This window comes from Nanorana parkeri, unplaced genomic scaffold, assembly GCF_000935625.1.
Source record: "Nanorana parkeri isolate BGI_ZX_2015 unplaced genomic scaffold, ASM93562v1 scaffold27, whole genome shotgun sequence".
Classification (NCBI taxonomy): Eukaryota; Metazoa; Chordata; class Amphibia; order Anura; family Dicroglossidae; genus Nanorana; species Nanorana parkeri.
In genome coordinates, this window is record NW_017306295.1 from 509,724 (window position 1) to 535,662 (window position 25,939).

A 25,939-nucleotide genomic window follows, 5' to 3' on the forward strand; every position below is an offset into this window, starting at 1 on the left:
GGGATCCCGCACATCCCAATGGCAGCTGAGAAACCCCCTGCCCCGCTGCATCAAATCGGTCAAGCAAAACAAACGACAAACGCACTCAACAATTTGTTACCAGTTATACAGTAAGGTGCACACGAAATGGGCTTTGAACAGTAAAACAGCAGAAAGGCATCATGGCACACTCACAAACCAGCATGTAAAACAACTTGTCTCACCACTAAGGATAATGACAGAGGTTTGGATACACGTCTTCTGCAGAGGATGTGAAAGCCGCACTGTGCGGCAGATTTGGTGCAGCGACGCATGGTGATTCTCAGCTGCCATTAGGATGTGGGGGATCCCTTGTGTGTTTCTGTGCCTTTAAGGAGGTTGGGCGTCCTCCTGACAAACCTGCACCCAATTTGATATCTTCTGCCCCCATGTGCTCCAAGATGGAGACTCTCATAGTTTAGAGTTAGGACCGCACTATAAGAGGTGCCTTGGCGCGGCAGTGCGGCTTTCACATCCTCTGCAGAAGACGTGTATCCAAACCTCTGTCATTATCCTTAGTGGTGAGACAAGTTGTTTTACATGCTGGTTTGTGAGTGTGCCATGATGCCTTTCTGCTGTTTTTCTAACAAAATTCAATCTACGGCAGGTATTGCCCAGAAATCCAGTCGCTACTATGCCAGTTTATACAACCTCCCTGATCCACCTTCCTCCCCGAGGGCCGGCCAAACCCCCTGCTCCCTGGAGCAATATATTGCACATACAGCTCTGCCAACTATTGATCGTACTGAGTTGGAGGGGCTAGAGTCCCCGTTTTCCCCTTCCGAGGTGGAAGCGGCAATCCAGGCTCTCAAAACGGGGAAATGTGCGGGCCCGGATGGCTACTCACCCCGGTTCTATAAACTCCTTGCGGACTCATTAGCCCCCATCCTGACTCGCACCTTTAACTCAGTGGACGACTCACACCCCTTTCCCTCTAACATGCTAGCAGCCAATATTTGTGTAATACCTATGCCCGGGAAGGACGCATCCCTTTGTCAGAATTTTAGACCAATTTCGCTACTTAACGTGGACATTAAACTGTTCTCCAAATTGTTAGCACTTCACCTCTCCCCGTCCTTGCCATCCATCATCAACCCAGAGCAGGTCGGCTTTGTCCCCGGCCGAGAGGCTAGGGAGAACACCGCAAAAACGATCAACCTGATCTCTCATATAAACAGACACAACATCAAGGCCTGCCTCCTGTCCATAGAAGGCATTTGACCGCGTTAACTGGGAATTCCTTCACCAGGCCCTACTCCAACTTGGGTTAGGACATGCCATCCTATCTAAGATCATGTCACTTTACTCTTCCCCCACAGCCCGGGTGATGTGATGGTGAATGGTTCGTTCTCAGAGCCGTTCTCCATCTCCAACGGCACTAGACAGGGATGTCCTTTATCCCCACTTCTCTATGTCGTGGCGATGGAGCATCTAGCACAAGCCATCCGATTAAACCCTGATATCCATGGCATATCCACCCCCTCCTTTCACCATAAGATGTCCTTATTCGCAGACGACCTGTTATTATATATAACCCGTCCCCACGTCAGCATCCCGGCAATCCTCGGGGAATTTGAGAAATTTGGCAGACTAAGTAACTTCAAGGTTAACATGACTAAATCCACCGCTCTCAACCTCACATTAACCCCCCCCCAACAGTCTCCCTCATCAGTAGGAATTTTCCTTTCAAATGGCAATCCCGCTCCCTCACATATCTGGGAGTCTCCATCCCGGCTAACCTGACAGATCTATTCCAACTAAACTACCAGCCTATCCTTAGCTCTTTGCGTCAAACCTTTGAGACATACCACAATATGAAGATCTCGTGGTTTGGCAAGCTTGATGTCCTAAAGATGGAGACCCTGCCGAAACTATTGTATATCTTTCAGACGATCCCCATAGGACCCCCAAGACAGTTCTTCAGTTCTCTGCGCACCATGGTGAATAGTTTTGTATGGCAGAAAGGCTATTCTCGTATACGGCACAAAACTCTGTGTAGACATAAATCCCAAGGAGGGGTAGGCCTCCCCGATTTTGAGTTGTACCACCGAGCTGCTCTCCTTTCCAGGATTGTAGACTGGTTCCAGCCTTTTTCCTCAAAGCCCACACCAGCGGTGCTAATTGAACAGGAACTGTGCCCTAAAGATCTGAGAGCCCTTCCTTGGAGCTTACACGTCGAAGCCACCGCACTCCTCCGCCCTTCCCCCCCTTACAGCCGCAACCTTAAAAACATGGCGGAGGACCTGTCATACCTCTTCTCTCTCCACTATACCAGGGCCCCTGTCACCTCTATTTGACAATCCCCTGTTTCCCACGGGGGTAGCTATCCCCTTAGTGGGGGGATATAGGAGAAATGACTGGCCCACGGCCCAAGACTTTGTACACCCCTCTACGGGACACTTTGTGCCGCCTCCTGATAACCGGGAGCACCCTCCGGGGAATTGGCTGTTGGATCGGCAATTATCGGGGATATGTTCAGCGCTACATGCTGGAGGGCAGACGCACAGACCACTTACTGCTTTTGAATCCATACTTGTCTCTAAAGAAAGGGCTCGCCACACGATCTCGGTCGTTTATGGGATGTTGAGAGAGGTTCTCCATCAGATAACGCTGGGCTCGCGGGCCCATTGGCATGCTGATTTGAACAGGGACTTGTCGGACTCAGATTGGGCTACCATTTACTATTACACACACAAATCTTCGGTTTCCTCCTATGCACAGGAAAAGAATTACACAATTATTACTAGGTGGTACAGAGACCCGGTCTCCATACACCGGATCTTCCCTTCTTCTCCGGAGACTTGCTGGAGCTGCAATGAGGTAAGAGGTACTTACTTACACATTTAGTGGACATGCCCCTTAGTTCTCTCCTTCTGGCAAAAGGTCTTTACGATTTACAATCGCTTATACGGGGACACCTTGGCACCCACGCCTACGGTAGCCTTATTGTCGCTCCTACGGGGATCCCGGAAATCCCCAAAATCGATGATACTTAGACACCTTTTGTCTGCTGCTAGACAGGTGATCCCCATGTACTGGAAAACGACGACTACCCCACCCATCTCCAAATGGGTGAGCCTAGTTAATGATGTGATGCACATGGAGGAGCTCATGGCGACAGATAATGACACTTTCCTCAAATTCATATCGCAGTGGAGTGTATGGATACATTTCTCCGCCTCGGCCGACCTCTAGTCTCTCCTCTAATCTTGGTCTTCCGATGGGAGCTGAGAAACATGTGCATCCGTGACACATCTGTAACTGCAGATTGATGAACCCTCCCACCCCCAACCCCCGTCTTACCTCCTGTATACTATTAACCCAACCCCCGTCTTACCTCCTGTATACTATTCTCCTCCTTCTATCCTTTGCTCCCCGCTTTCCCTCTGTTGAATGCTTCTCTAATGTAAATATAAAATCAGACGGTCCACGAGAAGAATATATTATATGCTAATGATGTGGATAACTCCAGACCGCACAGGCCCGGAAAGACCTGTAGTGTGCTCCTGGACTGGTTTTAATAACAACCAATTAAGTTATGATTGTTCTAACTTTAACAACACTGCAGCAGTGCTGCTCTTAGCAAGAAGCATTTTCTCTTCACAACCTTGTTCACCTGAACTTAAAAGTGATTTCCCATTGTCAGAATCCACATCTGGCAGTGGTCCATCCTGCTGAGCCACCTGGAACCTTGGGAAGCGCCTTGCCTGATCTCTTGTGCAATCCTTAGTTAAACCTAGTTTTGTGCGGAACTCTGAACTTCTTGCTGATCCCCTGAACTTCCTGTTTAAGTCATGCCTCTGCACTTCCTGTTTACCAGATTATTGTGCTCCTGCCAATATCTTGCATCCTGCGATATGACTTCATCCTCATACTGCTACTCATGTACCGAACCCTTGGCTGCTGAATTACTCACTACGCTTATTGTCTTCCACTTCAACCTTGATACCTTTGGCTTCTGACTTTGGCTTGGTCACTGACAATGCTTCCGCCTGCTCCTATACTGCTACTGTCTGCTTATGTACAGAACCCGGCCTGTTATAACACAAATACAGGCAAAAACAATGGGGATCATACAGAGGTGACCACAAAATGCTCATAGAAAGATATCCAAAGCAACAAATAAAAGTGTGCTGCATGCTTAAATTTTTATCATTTTAGAAATGACACCCTAATAGAGCAATCTTAGGCACAATACAAAATAAAACATAATATTGCTGTCAATAATTTTTTTTAAACTATTGCATTATATAAGCTTATAAATGACATCTGTACAAATATTATCATTATTATTATTTATGATTGTTTTTAAGCAGCATTCTGAAGAAGAGAATGTAAGTAAGACAATATTACCTTAGCGGCTCATGCTATTATTACCCAAACCGCAGACAGAATGAGCCATCAGGAAGAAGAGGTTTAAGACAAGCAAGAAACCAGTGAGCACAACACATCAAATGCCCTGTGGTGCTCAAGCTCACGCATCAGCATTGCAAGTGGAGATAATAACACGATCAGAGCTAGAAAGGGCTAAAACAGCATAGAAGTGCTCTGACATGAAGGGTAATGAGATGTGAACTAAAAACTTTTCTGAAAGATGCAGTTGGCAGTGTGTCACACTTGACAAATAACTGCTGAACAACCTGTGAGAGAGAGCATTTAATATCTATAAATGTACTTCTTTTCAAGATAGGGGAGATAAAAAAAAATCTCTTAATCCTGTAATAAAGCTTGAGTAGAGAACACTGTAATTCCCTTGTGACCACCCTGTTAACAATGTCTTGGAAGTGCTGCAACACTCGAATAATAGTGGTTCTTGCCGATTAAATGTCTAGATATTTTTTCATTTATGTCTCTTCTTCTTTACTCCTGAATGGTTATCAAGCCATTTTAGAAATGTTTAAAGAAATAACATAATTTTTAAAAATTAAAAAAGAAATTGTAGTTATTACTTAAATAAATTGTGTATTACATATGAAAGAATGTGGTCTTACAAACCACACTTTCATTGCACTAAGACCATTTCAGTATACAGGCATGAATGACGTGTGTAGGGCAGTTCATATATGTAAGAAGTATTTACATTGTACTGTGTTTTGCTGTTGCTAAGCTGTTTGATAATGCTGGTAACCTGCCTGCATGAAAAGGGGATTAACTTGTTGGAAGGCAACACCATACCTTTTCCCAGCATAGGCAGATGACAAGAGTGTGCACATTGGGCTCCAAGCTTTCTAACAATGGGTAATTATTTTACAAAGTTTGGATGCTTTAAAGCCATGGTTATCAACTTGTGGGTCATGACCCAAAAGTTGGTCGCAACCCCCTGTTCAGAGGGTCGTCGCATGCCCCTTTCACTGCACTGTGTGAGAGGCTCCTCAGCCTCCCCCTAGCGCAGCACTGTCAGTTCTTGTGCCAAGCAGCCATTCAAAATATGCAACCCGGAGCCGAGTGTCAGCTTGAGATGGAATGTGCTGGGGGTATGGTTGCAAGGGAGCTCCATCCATAATGCAGGATTTACAGCTCTCTTGCGTGCCCTGTAGCCCACAGCTAAATTGCCTGCAACGGAATGTGCAGTACAGCAATGCTTTGTCTTCCAATGTGGTGTGACTTGGGTCGCAACTTAATTATCAAGGACAAATGTAGGTCCTAGCTTACACAGGTTGAGGGCCACTGCTTTAAAGGGTCCACTAGTGGAAATACGCTTTAAGATTTTACAATTTTAGTTCAAAGAACTCTGAGTTAGGCTGAATTTGCATCAATTGTGTTGTGCATAGTGTGTGTTAAACACGCTTGTGTCATTGTACATTTGTGTGAGTTTTTTTACATGTATTTCTGTGGATTTTTTCCTTTTATTCCATAGCAAGTACCAAATTCCTATTTCCTAAATGAAAATGCAATGCATTATGTGTTGCAGTGGACAGCCCTTGGCAAATTTTAAGTTTCTGAAGAAATTTCATAATGTGCCACAATTTGGTATTGTGACACTCATCTGAGGTTAACCTCTACTGCAATGGGATAGCTCAATACACTGCATTACCATGACATATATTTGGGACAAATATTACTTCTTGACAGAATATATTGAAGCCATTACATCAGCATAAAAGCCAAGCAACTAGAATGTCAAGAGAAGTAATGGCAACCTCCATACTTCTTTCAGTACAGATTTCCTTGTGTCATTTTCTAGTTCAGATTGCAAACTGATTGTTGCTTGTTTTGTTACAAAGAATAATTCTAACTTAAGACAAATGATAAATGAGGCCAATTATGTGGTAATGAACATCATTTACAAAGATGATTATCCTATTATCATATATTTTAATACTTTTAAATTGTATGTTGTCATATGCAAAATCTTGAACACAATGTTTAAACTGGTTGCAATAGATTCAGAAATTTATTGTCTATAAATGAGAATTTTTTTAATGTGTAATGTGGTCTTATTTCAGATTAGGGATGAGCTCGGGGTTTAGGTTGATCATAAGTTTTACTAGAACCCAACCTGTTCTTAATGTGTGTGAACCAATGACAACTCCCACATCATATGGGGACAGATATCTACTGACTTTCATTGATGATTATTCCAGGTACACAACAACTTATCTGATGAAGCACGAGAATGTAACATAAGAAAAACTTTAAGCGTTTGTATCACGTACCTGGTAGAGAACCGGCTTGGTTGAGGAGGCCTCTCTTGCGTCTCTTGTCTCACACCCCTGCAAGTGGGGACAGGGAACGAGCAGACAGAGAGTAGCACGGGGGCTGAGATGTTCAGGCCCAGTGCCTGGCAAATGTCCAACAACAGGTTCCCTGGGAAGGTTGGCAGGACTGGAAGCCAGCTGAGGGATCAGCATGGTCGGGAGCAGGACTGGAGAGAAGTCAAGCAAGCCAGGGTCAAAGCCAGATGGTTAGCACGGTACAAAAAGTGCAGGCAAAGGCAGAGTCCAGGAACAAGCAGAAGTCAAGATAGGCAGCAGTCAATCGTAGTCAAAGCAATCTGGGTCAAGGCAACAGGTGATCAAGCTTAGCAGAAACACAGGAACATAAGCTGAAAGACCATTCAGCACTGATCAAAGGAACAGTCCAGTTTATATAGGATCATCAATCAGAGAAAGACTTATCACTTCCTGTGTGCCACGTTAGTACGTCTGTTATGTTGCCTGCGTGCCAGCGCATGTTTTCCGATGGTACAGAAAGCTGGGACCCCTGCATGCGCCGCAGCGTGTGAACTCCCGGCTATAGCCTTACAGTTTTAGCCATGTCCAGTAATATATTTCAATGGAAATCAGGAATTCTATGCGCCAACAACAGATGGGGAATGCATCAGTAAGGAAGTGGAATCATATCTGAAGAAACAAGGTATAGTACAGCGGACAACCACACCATACACTCCTGAAAACAATGCTGTAGTAGAACAAACAAATTGCATTCTTATAGAAATGGCCAGATGCATGCTGCCTGAAGCCAACTTACCTAAGAGGTACTGGGGAGAAGCAGTCATGACTGCAACATAACTACAGAACAGACTGCAGTAAATAGCCATTGAAAGCACACCATTTGAAATGTGGCATGGATCAAAGCCTAGCCTAGGACACATCAGAGTGTTTGGATGTAAAGCTAACGCCTATATTCCAAAGGATAAGCGATCCAAATTGGAGAACACAGCCATTAAAGGTATTCTGGGGAGCTATAGTGAACAAATTAAGGGATATATAATCCTCCACCCAAAGAGTGAGAAAGTAACAATTAGTTGCAATGTTTATTTCGATGAGAACCCATAACCAGAAACAGTGATTCCGAAAAGTTGTGAAGTCAATTTGCACAGTGAAGGAGCACAGGAAGCTGAGCAAAGTGAAACTGGACAAGAGTCAGAACAAGAGATGGAACTCACATTGGATAAGTTATGTTCCATGTTAAATTCTGCTGAACAACCTGAAATGAGAAGATCCACTTGAGCAAGAGAATACCACCCTGCAAGCTGTCATTTACTGCTACTGCATATAGCATACTCAGACCAACATCATGGGAAAGACATAGAAAAATTACTAAAACGTAAAGCCAATCAATGGCAACAGGCAGCAGAAGAAGAAATAAAATTACTCCAAGAAAATAAAACCTGGACACTCAAGAGCAAGCCATTATCAACATGCAATATCACTCATCAGAAGAAATGACTGCAGATGCACTCACCAAGCCATTGCCAAGGAATTGTCACAGTTTCCTTAGAGAGAAGCTAAACTCCATATAGCAACACCTATGCTGTTGAGAAGGGGTGTTGGAAATACAACCACATGCACTGATTTGTATTACTGACATTCAGAGATGTAATATTATCTTTTGAGCTGTAGATGGCAGTTTACTGCAGTGTTAGTCTCTAGTGCTTACTCATCTATGGTATACAGGAAGTTGTATCTGTTATGTTTCCTGTACGATGCTGTATTCCGATGTAATGTCCTTCTAAGTAAGTAAAATGTAATTCTGCATTCCTCAAGATCTCAGTACTTCATCTAAATATATAACCAACACCCTCAACATGGGAACAGTGTGCCTTTCAAGGGATGGGAGCTCACCCCTTGCAAGTATGAGGGCATGTGCAGTGGTGTGTTTGAGAAGGGGAGGGCACCATGCTTATTGTCTTCCCTTTCTTGGCCACCCAGGCTGCATGCCTGGGTTATAATGCCTGCTAATTTTAAGGGTGACCCCATGCTCTTTTTTTTAAAGGGACTGTACACTTTAAAAAGAAAGGGAAAAACAGTGTTGGGTCCCACCTAAAATTCATATCAGGCCCTTATCACAGCATACAGCATGGGTGGCCAAGAAAGCTAGGGAATAGTTGTCCCCTTGCAGCGCTGATATCCACCCAGGGAAATAAGTACACGGGTACATTATCTTAAAGATTTAAATGTAAATAAACACACACAATGTGACAAAGCTGTGGGATAAAAATGCCAAACAAAGTTTCCTGATGTAAAACATCAATCATGTCATACAGCAATGTAGATCCACATTAATCACAATGGGGTTAATTTACTAAAGGCAAATAGGATGTTCACTTTGCAAGGGAATTTGCACTTTGCATGGGGAGTTTCTCTTAGCTTAGTAAATGAGGTGAAGTTCTGATGTCTTTTTATCATCCAGTCATGTACAAGAAAAATACTGTTTTTTAAATTTACCTTGCACATGTTTGGGTATTCTTTGAAAAGTGAAATATCACCACATTCATCAAGCTAAGCTAACAGCCCCTGCAATGTGCAAATTTCCTTGCAAAGTGAATGGCCTATTTACCCTTAGTAAATCAAACCCAATGATTCACCACCTGACGATACTGACCCGTTACACTCCTGCTGCAAAAATGACAGATATCTAGCTAGATGCTGTATGTAAGCCAGCAAGGCATCCTGGGTGATGCAATTGACCAAATCTGGTCATATTTGGTCAATGACATCACCTAGGATCCCTGGTTTGTTTGTGTACAAACAGAAACCATCTGTGGCTGTCATTTAGCTGCAGTGGTTTTTTTTAGAGGTTAACTCGTAGTGTTCCATAACTTAATGTGCAGCTTTAAGGCATCCCCAAGCATGTTATTTAAAGTATTTGTGCATTTGCTATCTTGCTCTTTAAGTTGCATTAAAAAACCTTACCTGCTGAAAAATATTTTGTAAAATTTTGCATTGATACATGTCCCCCATGGCATTATCCCGCTGCTTATGCCCTTTTTAACAAAAGTTTTTTAATTAGCCTTGAAAAGGGCCAAATAAAATTAAAATATTTAGCTCTCATAGACGTCACTAGAGTTTGGCACTATGTTCTGAGTTTGCTGACTTTCCACTTGGTTTGCAGAACCTCCTGCAAACTGAACTTTGCCCAGTTTGATCATTCTTTTCTCAGAAGAAACTAATAAGGTCATTCACAAAAGGGTGAATAGTTTAGAGAAGGCAGGAGAAATGAACAATCTAGGCCAAAATAGTTGATTTGGGAAAATTCTCCAATTCAGCTCACTTTTCAGTTCAGCTATGCTGTCCTAGATTGTTCACCTCTCCTGCCTTCTCCAAACTCTTCACCCTTTTGTGAATAACCCTGTAAATTAGGACGGTATTCCTAGTTTTACTGTGTAATTGTTTTAGACTATATTATTAAAAAAGAGAACAAATACCAAAGTATGTTATATAGTTCTTTGATTGTATTTATGCAAACCCACACTTTTCTTTTCATAATGTCAGCAATGAAGCCAATTAGAGCAGCAATGTGTTTATTCAAAGACCTGTTTTTTATCTTTTCTCTTCTATATGTAAAGTAAATTATAGGAATGCAGAAAACTTGTTATTGTGTTTTAATAGAGCTATATATGAAGCAAAAATGGTATATTGCAGCTGACAGAAAGTGTTGGTACTATTTATTTCTAGAATTGCAACATTATATTTTATATAAAAAATATTACTTTGTATGTAATGTATATTTTAGTTTTAAGCACCATAATTGAGAAATGTAAAAAAAAAAGAATTTCTAAAATGTTAAATGCGGGTTGTCTACAGCTGATCATGTATTAATGTTTATTTTACCATGATTTTTTTTCTAGGTGTGTGTTATAATATGTTTATATTTAAAAAACAATTTTTCATGTGTTTTAACTACTATATATATTAGAATTCCTGAATGACCTTTCTAGTCCCCCTTCTTCCTTAATCTAAACTGACCGTGCAAAGCAAGGAAGCAGTATCTTTTCCGGAGAAGCATGGCATGTCTGTATCTTCTGTAGTCTGTACAGCTGCCACATTCCAAGCCCATCCCTGTGCTGTTGACTGACAATGTTTCCAGCTTGGAGCCTCAATGCCATGCTGCAGCTTTTGTACTTCCCTGTCTGTGTGTGACGTTCGAAGTGCCTACCCTCCTACCAGGAAGAGGAGATCAGCAAGTGCTGAGTGCTCACATGATCAAACAGCATTCAAAACAAAGTGAAAATATATATTTTTTCAAAAATATTAATTCATTAATTTGTTGTATTCATTCAAATTCATGAATTCATTTGACAGATACAGGTTGTGCATTAACATACACTTTAATTTTTTGTAAGCACCTTCTCACTGGCTTAGAGGAGGTATTGTTGGTAAAATGTAACATGAAAACCTTTACCTTTACTTTGTACAATAAATGTGTTTCATAAATTCCAATTTCAATTAGTATATAAATCTGTTTTAAAACTAGTACTGTAGCTTTAAAAGACTCACAAGTAGAAAACAAATAAATAAAATCACAATAAAGTAATCCAACACACGATCTTTGAAGTGTCATTAACATATTAACTTCTATTCTTCAACCCTATGAAGTACGCCATGCTAACCTGCAGCATGTGACCTGGATGGGCTCAACATTGAGTTGGGCATTAAGCAGTGCTAGTAGAATAAACTGAAGCAAGTGTCCAGGAAAGCCAACCAGTTAAATTATATAAAGTGGCTCAGAACTCAAAATCAACATAATTACCAACTGAGGAGAGAGGGTGCAGATAATGACTAATGATTATGGATGCAAAAAATAGATTTCCTAAATAATGTTTATCTAGCACATGGCAACACCATCAGCAACATCTTGGATCAGCAGGAAGGTTAATGATGATGAAGATGAAGAAGATAAGACAGTAAATTTGAAGAATTGTTATCATATGTATGTCAGAGCAAGGAGGTTGGTCAAGTAATACAGCTGAGATTTGACAAGGCAATAATGGGAATGTAACACAGTACGTGAGGCAACTCCAGTGTCCTATGTGAATTATCTTATGATGGATCCCCCAGATGATAGTGGTATAGCTGATGAAACAATAAAGCTGAGCTAGATATGAGTGAAAACATTTCCACAAACTATGATTTGACTAACTTACTTACAACAGGCCTATGAAATTTTAGCAATTATAACCATTTTTAATACTTAGTAGTCTGAGCAGAAAGTAAGGTGCGCTCCCCACCATAGCTCCAATAACCTGCATTCAAATTAGGTTATATAACTAGACTCAGCACAGAAGGTTCCATTTTTGGGACACAAAGATGTTGCACAGTGACCAGATATTGTTTGCCATCCCCATTAATCACCGACACTATAGGGTCTGTTCACGAAGCAGCCGAAGGATCTAGCCGTAGCTTCGGCCGATCCTTCGGCAAGCTTTGGCCCCAGGACACCTTTGGTTCAGTAGAACCAAAGGGCTGCTGTACGGGCTATTCACTATAGCCCGTACAGCTCCGTAATGTGGCCGAGCGGCTCAGTCGAGCCGAACGCATATGCCATGTCAGAATAGAAAAAAAAACATTTTGGCCATAGGAATGCATTGCTAGATTCCTATTTACTATTTCAATTTGCAATAGCCAATAGCAAACTAGCATTGCACCCGCCCTCCGCTGCAGTTCTCCATCAGGTCCACAACTACTGATTGACAGCAGCAGAGGGCGGGAGCAATAGTTAGTTTGCTATTGGCTTTTGCAAATTGAAATAGCTAATAGAAATCTAGCAATAGCAAAATTTGTATTTTTTTTTCTATTCTGACACGGCTCCATGTCAGAATAAAGAAAAAAAATGAAAAAGCAGTGTTTCTCTCCTTGGTGGCCGGGAGCGGGAGACTCCCGGAGCACCAGGGAGAGTTTTTTTCTTTTCTTGGACGGCAGCAGAACCGCCAGACAATAGAAAACAGTTGAGCGGAGCTAGCTGTCACTAATAGCTCAGCACAATCGTTTTCTATTTATTTTTTTCTACTTTTTTTAACTATTTTTCTTTTCTGCTCGGTCCCACAGAGGGACCGAGCAGAACAGCCGAGCCGAATGCCGCTGAGCTCACTGCTGTTCGGCATCTATAAGAATAGACTGAACAGCAGCGAGTAGCCTGCCGGAGGTTCGGCTTAGCCGATCCAGATGTTGGATCGGCTGAGTCGAACTCCTTCTGCACTTCGGGTCGGCCGAACATGCTGAGCATGTTCAGCCGACCCGAAGCCACCCGATGTACGGCTGATTTCAGCCGATATACGGCTGAAATCAGCCATACCAGCCTGAAGTGAATAGCCAAACGGCGTTCGGCTCACTTCGCTTTAGGTCGGTCATTCACTCGGCTGCCTACGGCAGCTTAGTGAATAGACCCCTATATATTTGGAGTTGCTCTCACTCTACCATAGATTTTGCCATCATCATCTCATCACAGTTATTGTCAATAGTTCAGTACTACTAGCTGACAATGACTCTTTTCATATGTTCTTATGTGTCAGGGAGGAAAAGCTATTGTCAGTACCCCACCTAAACAGTGTTAAGAAGGGTAAGGTTTAGGATTGTTTGAAATCATTTTGTATCAGAGTTTCTTCTATGTTTAAGGATACATTTTATCTGCAACAATTAGGTTGTTGCCATGAGCTTTTTTGTCCATGTGGCACTCTATACGTTGGAGAAACAAGTCAAGAGATAAAAAAAAAAGGTTAGCTCAATAGACACATGAATAGACAAGAACAGCTGACAATTCCAGTGCCTAAAATCTTTGGGGAGATGTGACATGCAGTTTTCTATTTATGCGCCTGGATGATGTATCTAGGTCACCTAGGTGGAGACTGGATCATGAAGTTAAACAAATGCAAGGTTTGGTGGATAAAAAAAAAACCTTGACCCTTTACATCACAATGGTATTAATAAACACTATAATCTTGACTTATTTATTAAATTGGTTTCTATGTATATATCTGTTGTAGATCTGAGTGATGGAGATGGAGAAGATGGAGAAAAATTGCTGGATTATACAACAAAAATTCCATTCTGCAGGTAAATATAGATCACAATAGGGATGTCCCAATACTAGTGTCGGTATTGGGGCCAATACCAGGCATTTTCACGAATACTTGTACTCGTGAAAATGCCCCGATTCTTAAGGAAGATACCGGCCCTTTGAAATGTTTAAATAGCAGCAGCCTTGTGGGGACCTCAGCAGCCTGCTGGGGACCTGGAAGTAGCTGTCCATGGCAGTGCCTGTCCGGTTCTTTATCTCCTCTTCCTCCTTCCTGGCACAAGCACAGCCATGGGCAGCCCTAGGGGAAGAACTACCAGCGGAGCAGCCGTAGCGGCCGCCTCAGGGCTCAAAGCTGGGGGGTCCCCCCGCCCGTTGACAGGGGAGCACTGGGCCGTGGAAAGGATGGAGGTCGGGGGGCCCAGCAGCGGAGACTGTCTGCTGACGGTCGGCTGGATGGCCGACAGAGACGGTCTGCCAGTGGAGGAAGCTGGGGCCCAGCCTCGCCGGTCCAGACTTGGAGGAGGCACTGGTCCCTGCATCACCGGTGAGGTGGAGTTCCCGCAGAGCCACTGCAGATGTCCACATGTTGCCCGGGTGAGATTGAAATGCAGCCTGGTGGGATGAATTCTGCTTTGGGGACATGCATTTACAGAATACATGTCCCCAAAGCAGTAAACATGTCCCCAAAGCAGAATCCTATTCTGCTTTAGGAACGTGTTCTGCTTTGGGGACATGTATTCTTGGAATACATGTCCCCAAAGCAGAATTCATGTCCCCGAAGCAGAATTCTATTCTGTCTTAGGGACATGTGTTCTGTTTTGGGGATGTGTTCTGCTTTGGGTGCATGTGTTCTGCTTTGGGGATGTGTATTCTGCAGTGGGGACATGTGTTCTGCTTTGGGGACATGTATTCAGTTCTGGTGACATCTGTATTTAGCCCTGGTGAGAAACTGCCCTAAAATTATCAGCCTGCGTTATTTTTTTTAAATGTCACATGTCCCTTTAAGAAAAAATATTGGTAATTGGTATCGGCGAGTATCTAAGGAAAAGTACCTGTACTTGGTCTTAAAAAAGTGGTATTGGGACATCCCTAGACCATAACCATTTCCCACAACACATCATTACATTTAGATATGCACCCTTAGCTTATCTTAGTTAATATTAACCTTAGTTATCTTAGTTAATATTAACCTTAATATCTAACCTTAGTTAATATTTAAACAATACCAAATTTGGTAGATATTTGCATATAATAACAGATAGTGGCTTAGTAATTTCCTAATAAAGGAGAATATTTTTCAAAGCAATAAATAACAGCAAATCAGGTTGAAAATAGAACACACAAATAGGTATGTACACTATAAGGAAAGTCAAAAAGGACTGCTATACATGATATAACTTTAGCCAAAAAGGTTTTATGCATTTTTAATCCCATTATATATAATGCATAGAAACAGATAGCTAGTCTCATTGATATGTGCAGAAAAAGAGTTTTGAGGGTAAAATACAAAATACAGAATATCAATGGAAAAAGTTAAAACATTACTGATGCAATTCCAGTGTTGGGGTTTTAAAGTATTATGATTCTTTTATTCTGTGGAAGAGGCCAGAATATTTAATTGTTCCTTGAACCCATTTTTTTAATTAACCTCTGTACGAAAGACTCTCGAGTGAAGAAAATACAGTGAGTGACATTTTTCAAACCTGGAGCAGACAAAACCTGGAGGAGTTGTGTATAGCAATCAATCAGCTTCTCTCTTTCATTTTTAAAGCTTAAAGGAGAACTATGAGATGAGTGATTTCCACTCACCTCATAGTTCTAGCTGACCTGTGACAATGAGACTGTCACAGGTCGGCTCAGTAGATCGGGAGGTGAGCGAACACATATCGAGTTCGCTCACCTCTCGATCCTGTCACGGCTCTCTGCCGTGACAGGGTGAGGGGCTGGATTCCCCTCTCCCCGCTCCGATGAGGTGGAGTTCCCGCAGAGCCACTGCAGATGTCCACATGTTGCCCGGGTGAGATTGAAATGCAGCCTGGTGGGATGAATTCTGCTTTGGGGACATGCATTTACAGAATACATGTCCCCAAAGCAGTAAACATGTCCCCAAAGCAGAATCCTATTCTGCTTTAGGAACGTGTTCTGCTTTGGGGACATGTATTCTTGGAATACATGTCCCCAAAGCAGAATTCATGTCCCCGAAGCAGAATTCTATTCTGTCTTAGGGACATGTGTTCTGTTTTGGGGATGTGTTCTGCTTTGGGTGCATGTGTTCTGCTTTGGGGATGTGTATTCTGCAGTGGGGACATGTGTTCTGCTTTGGGGACATGTATTCAGTTCTGGTGACATCTGTATTTAGCCCTGGTGAGAAACTGCCCTAAAATTATCAGCCTGCGTTATTTTTTTTAAATGTCACATGTCCCTTTAAGAAAAAATATTGGTAATTGGTATCGGCGAGTATCTAAGGAAAAGTACCTGTACTTGGTCTTAAAAAAGTGGTATTGGGACATCCCTAGACCATAACCATTTCCCACAACACATCATTACATTTAGATATGCACCCTTAGCTTATCTTAGTTAATATTAACCTTAGTTATCTTAGTTAATATTAACCTTAATATCTAACCTTAGTTAATATTTAAACAATACCAAATTTGGTAGATATTTGCATATAATAACAGATAGTGGCTTAGTAATTTCCTAATAAAGGAGAATATTTTTCAAAGCAATAAATAACAGCAAATCAGGTTGAAAATAGAACACACAAATAGGTATGTACACTATAAGGAAAGTCAAAAAGGACTGCTATACATGATATAACTTTAGCCAAAAAGGTTTTATGCATTTTTAATCCCATTATATATAATGCATAGAAACAGATAGCTAGTCTCATTGATATGTGCAGAAAAAGAGTTTTGAGGGTAAAATACAAAATACAGAATATCAATGGAAAAAGTTAAAACATTACTGATGCAATTCCAGTGTTGGGGTTTTAAAGTATTATGATTCTTTTATTCTGTGGAAGAGGCCAGAATATTTAATTGTTCCTTGAACCCATTTTTTTAATTAACCTCTGTACGAAAGACTCTCGAGTGAAGAAAATACAGTGAGTGACATTTTTCAAACCTGGAGCAGACAAAACCTGGAGGAGTTGTGTATAGCAATCAATCAGCTTCTCTCTTTCATTTTTAAAGCTTAAAGGAGAACTATGAGATGAGTGATTTCCACTCACCTCATAGTTCTAGCTGACCTGTGACAATGAGACTGTCACAGGTCGGCTCAGTAGATCGGGAGGTGAGCGAACACATATCGAGTTCGCTCACCTCTCGATCCTGTCACGGCTCTCTGCCGTGACAGGGTGAGGGGCTGGATTCCCCTCTCCCCGCTCCGTTCTGCCAGCGCTGACTGGCAGAACGGACGGGGGAGGGGGCGGGTACAGCTGGCTCTGCCTCTACATAGGCAGAGCCAGCTGTCACTCACGCAGCTGGGCAGATCCTGACGTCCAGTTCGGGATCCGCTCTGGCTGCAGCGTCTCAGTATACCGCGAGCTGTAGCTCACGGTATACTGAGCTTAGGGTAATGGGAGGATGCTAGTTTGTGTCCTCCCGTTACCCTAAGGAGAACTATGGGGAAAAACACTGACCCCATAGTTCTCCTTTAACTGAACAAACTGAAAACAGAAGCGGATTGGTTACTATGGACAGTTGCTCCAGATTCTGTCTGCTCTAGTTTTGATAAATTCGCCCCACTGTGTTTATATGTTCTTTAACTTTTAAAACAATGCAGTGGGGTCCTGCAAAAAAGGCAACTCACAAGTAGACAAAGAGCAGCAAGTGATAACCAAAAATAGAAGAAAAGAAAGACCTATCAAAAAAAAAAAGCAAAAGACTCCACCATAAATACACAATCAGCACACTACCACCCCTCCCACCAAAAAAAAAGCCCACTAAATTACTACAAAGCCCACCCAAACTATAAGAAATTTCTACATAACAATTTGTCACCAGTTATGCATGTTCATCATAAGCAGAGTGGTGTGATGCTTTCTTGAAGGTATTGCAGGTGTTTTAGAGAGTGATTCTGCTTAACACTAAACTCAGGAGTTAAATCTCAAAAATGCATTCAAGTACTCTAACTTTTAACCAAAATGCATCCTATTTGTGTATCACTTGGCTGTAGATCCTCAAATCATCTCTGAATTGGTGCTGACACTGTCCTTCCTTCTGGAGGGTGTCTACTTATGTTCCCCATGGTCTACATGTTGTAAAGTAGCCGCCGCTCTAATCTCACTGCCATAATGGACTACAATCCTAATACAAATCAGTAAACTAAATGGGAGATTGTAGTCCATCACAGGAGTGAGCTTGGAGCAGTGGCTACTTTACCACAGGGACCATGGGGAACAAAAGTAGCCACCCTCCAGAAGGAAGGACAGTGTCAGCACTAATTCAGGAATGATTTGAGGATCTACAGCTGAGTGATACACAAATAAGATTGTTGTTAATAGTTAAGGTACTTGAATGCATTTTTAAGGTTAAACTGAGTTTAGTTTCACTTTACCAATACATTATCAACACAACACATTCTTCACAACATACACATAAAGCCCCTCACAGGTGTGTGTGTGTGTGTTTTTTTTTGTGTTTGTGTGTAAGGGCATTTTGGTAAAAAAATATTTTAGAGGTCTATTCACTATGCTGCCGAAGGATCTAGCCATAGCTTCGGCTGATCCTTTGACTAGCTTCGGCCCCAGGACCCCTTCGGTTCAGTGAACTGAAGGGCTGCTGTACGGGCTATACACTATAGCCCGTACAGCTCCCGAAGTGGGCCGAGCGGCTCAGCCGAGCCGAAGGCATATGCCTCGGCTCGACTTAGCCGAGGTGAAAGCCGAAGCTGGCCTGCTTCTGACAGCTGGGCGGAACCAGCTGTCATCTTACGGCTGGCTCCAGCCACTTGCAGAGAGATCAGCCTCCCTGGTTACCAGGTAACCATGGACACTGTCATTACACACTGAGAACCCCGCCGGGCCGCTATGATATCACAGCGGGCCTCTCCGTGTTCTCAGTGTGTAATGACAGATGGCGTTCCTGTTTAACTGGTAACCAAGAACGCCATCTGCCATTACTCTCCCGGATGCTCTGGGAGTCTAATATGGCTCCCGGCCGCCCGGGAGTGAAACACCTTCTCCCAGAAAGGTTCACTCTGCTCGATCTGGCTGCCGTCAAAATTAAAAAAAACAATTCACCATAGAAATGCATTGCTGGATTCCTTTTGGCTATTTCAATTTGCAATAGCCAATAGCAAACTAGCTATTACACCCACCCATTGCTGCTGTCAATCAGCAGAGGAGGACCTGCAGTTCTCCATCTGGTCCCCCTATGGTGATTGACAGCAGCAGAGGGCAGGTGTTATAGCTAGTTTGCTATTGGCTATTGCAGTGAAATAGCCAATATGAATCTAGCTATGCATTCCTACGGTGTTTTTTTTTTTTACGTCAGCAGAACCGCCCGGCCAATAGAAAACAGTTGGGTGGAGCTAGCTATCACTGCTAGCTCCGCACAATCGTTTTCTATTTTTTTTCTACTTTTGTAACTATTTTTCTATTCTGCTCTGTACCACAGAGGTACTGGGCAGAATAGCCGAGCCGAATTACGCTCAGCAGAATTCAGCTATTTGCTCACTGCTGTTCGGCATCTATGAGAATAGGCTGAACAGCAGTGAGTGGCCTGCTGGAGGTTCGGCTCAGCCGATACAGATGTTGGATCGGCTGAGTCGAACTCCTTCTGCACTCCTTCTGCTGAGCATGTTTGGCCGACCCGAAGCCACACGGTGTACGGCTGATTTCAGCTGATATTCGGCTGAAATCAGCCGTACAAGCCTGAAGTAAAAAGCAGAACAGCGTCGAGTCGAGTTCGAGTCGAACTCCTTCTGCACTTCGGGTCGGCTGAACATGCTGAGCATGTTGGCTGACCCGAAGCCATGTGAAGCAAGCCGATGTACGGCTGAGTTCAGCCGATGTACGGCTGAAATCAGCCGTACCAGCCTGAAGTGAATAGAAGCATGTTTGGCCGACCCGAAGCCACACGGTGTACGGCTGATTTCAGCTGATATTCGGCTGAAATCAGCCGTACAAGCCTGAAGTAAAAAGCAGAACAGCATTCGGCTCACTTCACTTTGGGTCGGTTACTCACTCGGCTGCCAAATGAATAGACCCCTTTGTGATCAAATTGACTTAATTTTCTTTTCAGAGCAAATGTAATGTAATACTGCATTATGGCCACTAGATGGATCTGATGAGTATTGATGAGTATCTGATGAGGATCTGATGAGAAAAAAGTATTTGTTTCTGATACTCCTCAGCTCAATCTAGTGTCCATTAGACATGTTCATGGCCCAAAAAATTGTTTTCGGATGAAACAAATGAAAACGAAAAACATTTTTATTAGTTTCGTCAACAGAAACAAATTTTGTTGTTGTTCCAGATTCAGAGGCAACGAACCTCCGAATCCGAAACCGCACAATGAAATTGCAGAACGAGCGGTGGCCATATCGGCACCGGCACCTTCTGCTCAAGCGCGTCGCCATTTTGGTATCTACCAAGATATACTCCAAAATGGCGGTGCACATGAGCAGAATGCGCCGGCACCGATATGGCCGCTGCTCGTTCAGTGTGTGATGTCACAGTCATGTGGTGTCATACGGTCCGCCTCCAAGGATGCGACGGGCATGCGCAAAACATACTAGCAGTCAATATGGCCACCGTGCATTCTGAAAACAAATTTATGTATGCCCAAATATAGTTTTAGTATATTCGGGTATATAATAAATTTGTTATTTTGGATTCGGCACGACCAAATCAACTGAATTTCGTTGATTTGCAGATTTGTCTGAATCCGAATGCACATGTCTAGTGGCCATAATGCAGGATCATGTTGTATTTGACCTGAAGAGAAAATATATTAAGAACTTTCATTTTTGCCTCTATTCACACAAAACGAGCATTCACAGACATTTACAGGGTGAATGGCACTACATATTGTTTATGAATTGTCCCCAAAGTGTCTTAGTGGCAGAATCACTAGGTGAAGAAAAGAAACAAAAACCTAAAAATTAGAAAACTAATGTATCGACCACATCTAGGACTAGTAAGCTGCAAAATATTAAATTTCTGTTCTTGGCTTTACAGACAGTCCAGTCCAACATTTTAAAAACATACAACATATAGATTATTTTGGATAGACAAGATATTTTTGGAAGTTTAAAATTTGATTTATGCAGGTTACTGAAGATTATAATAGCATAATTGTACTAAACTAAAACGAAATGTATTAACTTATACATGTGGTATGGAAATACTACGAATACATTAACTTTAATGATAATAGTTTTCAAACTGTTTTTCTATGTTATAAAGAATTTTTCATTCTGGAGACAGTAAATCGAAGTCAGAAGCAGTGTTTCAAATAAGAGTACTGCTGTGCTGTTTAATGAGCAGTACTTTCTGTTTAATGTTTATAATAAATCATTAGTTGTAAGCAAATTTCCATTTTTCCAGTTACTCCTGGCTCAACTCAGCATTTCTAATTAGCTGTTAATAATGTGTTAAAAATCATGTACTTCTTTCAAAGCTTACATTTTTGTTAAAATAACTTTCCTTATTTGTTAAAACAAAAATATAAGTCATGTCACAAATATATAAATTATATTAGCAAATATAAGGCCATTACATGAATAAAAAAAGTTCCAAATTGTGGTAATCCTTGATATGTATATTTTAATGTAGAGCCAAAGGAAATCTCACCGCTCCAATTCCTTAGCCACCATCAGGACTCCCCAGGTGCTGGTCCAATAGGTGCGTCTCCACCTTGGAATGTAGTAGTATATGAACAGACCATACTATCCAGAGAATTCCAATACTTCAGACTTTATTGAAATTCACAGCAAATCCAGTGTAACAGTGAATAAAAGTGTATAAAGCAACAAATGCCAGCACTGCACACCCCCAACCAGGTACAACCTCTCACATGTTTGGCCGGCCGACAGCCTGCTTCTTACAGATCTTACGGCTGGCTCCGGCCACTTGCAGAGAGATAAGCGTCCCTGGTTACCAGCTAACCAGGGACACTGATCTCCAGACAGCTAACTCTTCCCTGGAGCTCCGGGAGTCTCCCGCTCCAGGCCGCCAAGGAGAGAAACACTGCTTTTTTTTTTCTTTTTCTTTATCCTGACACGGAGCCGTGTCAGAATAGAAAAAAAACTAAAAATTGTTTGCCCATTGTAATGCATTGCTAGATTCCTATTGGCTATTTCAATTTGCAATAGCCAATAGTAAACTAGCATTGTACCCGCCCTCTGCTGCAGTTCTCCATCAGGTCCACCAGCAGAGGGCAGGTACAATGCTAGTTTACTATTGGCTATTGCAAATTGAAATAGCCAATAGGAATCTAGCAATGCATTCCAATGGACAAACATTTTTTTTCTATTCTGACACGGCTCTGTGTCAGAATAAAGAAAGAAAAAAAAGAAAAAGCAGTGTTTCTCTCCTGGGTGGCCGGGAGCAGGAGGCTCCCAGAGCACCCGGGAGAGTTTTTTTCTCTCGTTTCTTTTTTACGGCAGCAGAGCCGCCGGACAATAGAAAACTATTGGGCGGAGCTAGCTGTCACTGCTAGCTCAGCACAATCGTTTTCTATTTGCTTTTTTTTTTACTTTTTAAACTATTTTTCTGTTCTGCTCGGTCCCTCGGTCGCTCAGCGGCATTCGGCTATTCACTCACTGCTGTTCGGCATCTATGAGAATAGGCCGAACAGCAGCGAGTAGCCTGCCGGACGTTCAGCTCAGCCGATCCAGATGTTGGATCGGCTGAGTCGAACTCCTTCTGCACTCCTTCTGCTGAGCATGTTTGGCCGACCCGAAGCCACACGGTGTACGGCTGATTTCAGCTGATATTCGGCTGAAATCAGCCGTACAAGCCTGAAGTAAAAAGCAGAACAGCGTCGAGTCGAGTTCGAGTCGAACTCCTTCTGCACTTCGGGTCGGCTGAACATGCTGAGCATGTTGGCTGACCCGAAGCCATGTGAAGCAAGCCGATGTACGGCTGATTTCAGCCGATATACGGCTGAAATCAGCCGTACAAGCCTGAAGTGAATAGCCGAACAGTGTTCGGCTCACTTCACTTCAGGTCGGTCATTCACTCGGCTGCCTACGGCAGCCAAGTGAATAGACCCCTAAGTATTTACATGCTTAGTTGCAGAATGTTTCCTTTCCATAATATGATTTTTTTTTACTTGCAATATGCCTTTGACTAGTTGATTCTCTAGTACAACCCCCACCCTCATTGTCCTTACACATCATAGCCCTCTTCTTCTCTGCGAGTGTCTAATTTATATCTGTGCTGGCCAAGGTCCTCCATCCCTCACATCCCTAATATAACTTTTGTAGTGTATTTCCAGTTTTGCAGTCATATTTGAGAAAACTTTGTTTGTTTGTGCACAAACAACACAGAAAAGAGACAGACACTGTTTGGAACAGTAAGGACAACTGTTACTGGGCTGATATCATAATCTAACACATGGTATTACACTAAAGTGTTTTAAAGTACTCCATCCATTTTCTTTAAATGTGAAACTTGCAGCTGTCATTTTTATTGAAGCATATTGATTATGCTACTTTAATTTTACCCTGTGCTCCTTTTAGGATAAGCATTATGACAGTTAAATTTAAATCAGATGAAAACTAGAATTTTTCATATTAATTAAAGTTCAATTGATTTTTTTATAAAGAATAGATGAAAGGCAAAAAAGTGGCAGCAAAGTCATGTAAGCTAAAATTTTTGCAGATTAGTGAAAGCTATTAAGAATTTTCTTTATGGCTTCCTGGATTTCCTCCAAGACTGGGATGAAGCGGCTAATACATTTTACAGAAAAAGATATTTAGGAGTGTGTGTATGCGTAGTCAGTGCCATGGACATGGCTTGGGTTTTGTTTTGGAGTTTTGGTTTTTATGTGAGCACTGTACATCGCTATTTATAGCCTGTGTAAGGCACTAATAAACTCACCATTGTATAAAGAAAAGTGACTGAATTGGTCTCTGTGCCACTCAAGATTGCTCACCCAAGGGAGCATGGCACCCACTACCTATTCTCCAGATCACATATGGTGGAGAATGTTGGGCAAGATATAGCTAGAACCTGCTATTTAAAGGGCCAGTATCTGAAGTGACAGAAAATAAAACCGATATTGTTGGTTAACGCAGCACAGCAGCAAGCTGTACAAGTTGCCTTTGCTCCTGACCACTCCTTAACCATCCATATTGGTTTCCTCCTGTCCAACATGACAACAGATGGTTCAGAGGCCTAACTGGTATAATTTCACAGAGAGTAAAAGCACCAATAAACTTACCACTGTTTGAAGAAAAATCACTGGATTAGTCTCTGTGCCTCTCAAGATTGCTCAGATCAGTGAGTTTTGCACCCATTGCAAAACTCAAGGATCCTCCAGAGACCAAAGCACTCTTAGTTAACCCCTTAGTATATAAATGCCTATCCGCACAGTCTGTAACCAAAAAAGGCTACAAAAAAACTCAGAGTTTGCCAACCAAAGACTTACTTTAAAGACTGGGACAGGACATGTAATTAATAAATTAGAAAAAGTTTATTCAAACAATTATTGTACAATACACCATCATTTTGCAACTAACGATTTGTCATTAAACCTTTAAAAACCTTGACAAAGTTGTCCAAGAAACCATACACACTCATATTCATCCAGACGGGCCCCGCACACTAATTGGAAAAATTCCACTGTGTTCGGACTGATGAATAATACCATGGGTATGGTAGAAGGTTTTTTGGTAAAATTTGAAAACGATACAAGATGTAAAAAGTATCAAATTCGTTCTCTTATAGATAGTTACTTCTGGAACCTGTTGAGGTTTTAAGATTACATGTAGCAGTCTCCTTACCGAACCAGTGTTAATGATTAGCCATTCACATTGAGTGTCGCTTGCTTTGCAATTGATATGTGTTGGTAAAGCAGTCCTGGTCTAAAAATGAATGGCTAAAACGGGCATATGAACCAATGTTTCATGCCGCTTTAAACTGCAGATTTTATGCATTTACTGATCAGTCCCAAGCCAGTACGTAGTAATTAGATACTATTGGAATAGATGGACTACATATAGTGGGGAGTGAAGTTAACACATCTGTGATGATTCAGGTGTTTTTTGCAGCATTCCACCCATTACCTTTTCCTCAGATCACTATATATATATAGATAGATATATGAATATATCTATCTATATATATATCTATATACAGTATATAGGTATATATACTGTATATATACTGTATCTTTAAATGCATCACCTATATTATATTTGAAAGAGGTATAACAGAAATGTGCAACTTTTACATATCATATTGGATAAATATAATTGTTTTCTCTTTTTTGACTTGATATACAGTATTGTATAGAGAACCCAGAACCAGTACTGTATCCCCATATCTAAAGTAGCAAACTCCTGAAAACATGACTTTTGCAATCAGTTCATGTGTCAAATTTTTTGTCATTTTACTCCATCCACAATAGCAGTGACATATTTTTTTTATTATTTCCAGCACTCTGCTAGTGCTAATTACTTTTCTCCAGTAGATGAACCACACCTTCCTCAATCTCCATTACTGTACTACACTAAAAAGCCCCTTAAAAAGACTCCCACACTTCTATGACTACCCACATCCCATGTTACTAACTTGACAGTGTCATGTGCATCTTAGGCATTCCTCTCCTTCTCTGGAGTTTACTGCAGGGGCAATTAGCTTGTAAAAATATTAAGAAGGTTGGTGAAGAGGCCATGGGTGAGCTGCAGATGCAGAGCAAGGCTTTTTAAAAGGTTTTGCTAGTTTAATCATGGAGTGAGTAACACTGACACAATAATTTACCTGTCTAAATATACCGTAAATATAAAAAACTAATTCTGTTTGCATACAGTTTTTACAACAAACGTGGAACATTCACTATTACAAATATTGCAGTATGTGTGTATATAATGCATAATAAAAAGTATTAAATAACATAAGTAATTTATTTTAAGTTGATTTACTTTTTAGGACTACAGTTTGCTTTTTTGTTAACACCATAGGTTGAGTGACTATATTAATTTACTTATCAAAATGATTCAGCTG